Source organism: Octopus bimaculoides, chromosome 4 (assembly GCF_001194135.2).
Source record: "Octopus bimaculoides isolate UCB-OBI-ISO-001 chromosome 4, ASM119413v2, whole genome shotgun sequence".
Taxonomy (NCBI): domain Eukaryota; kingdom Metazoa; phylum Mollusca; class Cephalopoda; order Octopoda; family Octopodidae; genus Octopus; species Octopus bimaculoides.
The window spans coordinates 53233824-53235917 of NC_068984.1; the positions used below are offsets into that span (position 1 = coordinate 53233824).

Here is a 2094-nt window from a genome sequence, read left to right on the forward strand (position 1 = left end):
TATATATATATATATATATATATATATATATATATATATATATGTATACATACATATATATATGTGTGTGTGTGTTGAGCTTTTTGATAAGCACTGCTCTACAAAAACTGTATGTGAACAGGTATGAGTTTGTAATTAATTCACAATTTATGCTGTATTTGTAATTTATGAACATGTATAACCAGTCATCAAACTTGTGCCATTATGTAATGCATTTGTATCGTGTCTACTTTCTATTGTCATCAGTTTGGGAGAAGAGTGTGTGATTTATACTACAATTTTAGAAAAGAATACATCATATCTTACATAAATTTCAATACATTATATTCAGATGTCAGGTATGGCTTTGTAACCACAAACACTTATTTATTTCATCTATAGAAATGCAATAAATTTTATTCATTATGATTTTATTAATCATACTTATTGTATCAATTTCAGAAGATCCAAGAATTAAGACCATCCTGTAAGGCTGGACTCAGAAAGCGTGACATTACACACATTCCAATCAAGTATGAGTCTGAAAGGAAATTGTAATTTTATGACGTATGTCAACAACAACATATATTGCTATTTTTAGATCCAGCTCAGCTCTGACCAAGCTAAACTGTAATCAAAGACTTCTGGCTTTTATCATCCCATCTTATTCTCAAGGATATATTCAAGACAACATCTAATGTGTCTTTCCTGTTTGAAGACAGTAAGATATGAGTTGAAAGCAATTTAGCTGCTGTTTCTAGCACATTGAATGAACATACAGAGGCTCCTGTGTTTGTTGTTGTTCAACCTTAATTCTGATTAAACATCCAGTAGAGACCATTCTGTTGTTTCATATCTCAGCTATTATCATGTTCAATGCTCTTTTTATCGGAATTCTAGTTTAAGCACCCCATATAACCCCTCATAACTTTTTACTTTTAGGAATTTTCAGAACATTTTTGTGAATATGTGTTCTACACACAGGAACCCATGAGATTATGAAAAAAATTATTTTTTCAAATTTTAAAGTCCCCCTCCATAAAACCTAGAATTTCCACTCCTTAATAAATTTGTTTCTTTGTAAAATCAGTATAAAATACGAACAGTTCAAATTTTTTTACTTAAATCCCAACAATGGACCATTAAATGTGTTTATGGGGAGAAAAATATTGAAAAACATCAACACATGTCAGAGTGACAAAGAAACAAGTGTGTTGTGAAGTGTGCTAAAAAAAACAGCTAAATTGCCCCAAAATCACATTAAAAAAATTCTTTTTTTTTTGTCATAAGTGTATGAATTCCTATGTGTAGAACACAAATTCACAAATGTTTTCAGAAAATTCCAAAAAATTAACAAGTTAGGAGGGGTTATATGGGGTGCTTAAATCAGAATTCTGCCCTCTTTATATTACATACTAGACTAATGGTGACCCATTGGGTCACTGACAGTTCAGGTTATAAAACATTGAAGCTGATTTCACTATTGCATTGAAATGAAAGTTAATTTTATGATAATTCAGTTATTCTTTTACTTGTTTCAGTCATTTGACTGCGGCCATGCTGGAGCACCATCTTTTAGTCGAACAACTGGTTACAATCTTTTAACATCAAATACTTGATCACTGAGTCTCAAGTATATATATATATATATATATATATATATATATATATATATATATATATACACATACATACATACATATACATATATATATACATATACATATATATTCATATATACATATATATACACACATACATATATATTCATATACATATGCACATATACATATATATTTGTATATATATATATATATATATGCTGTGTGGTAAGTAGCATGCTTACCAACCACATGGTTCCGGGTTCAGTCCCACTGTGTGGCACCTTGGGCAAGTGTCTTCTACTATAGCCTCGGGCCGACCAAAGCCTTGTGAGTGGATTTGGTAGACGGAAACTGAAAGAAGCCCATCGTATATATATATGTATGTTTGTGAGTCTGTGTTTGTCCCCCCAACATCGCTTGACAACCAATGCTGATGTGTTTATGTCACCGTAACTTAGTGTTTCGGCAAAAGAGACCAATAGAATAAGTACTAGGATTACAAAGAATAAGT

At 31.0% G+C, this 2094-nt stretch overlaps 1 long non-coding RNA gene across 2 annotated transcripts in view; it reads left to right on the forward strand.

The window, feature by feature from the left end:
• LOC106871824 (uncharacterized) overlaps nt 1–819 on the forward strand; it is a 7002-nt gene extending 6183 nt beyond the window's left edge. For both annotated transcript variants that reach the window (XR_001409701.2, XR_008263919.1), the window contains exon 5: nt 442–819. This is a non-coding gene — a long non-coding RNA (uncharacterized LOC106871824). The remainder of the gene's footprint in view (nt 1–441) is intronic.
• Nucleotides 820–2094: the final 1275 nt, after the last annotated feature.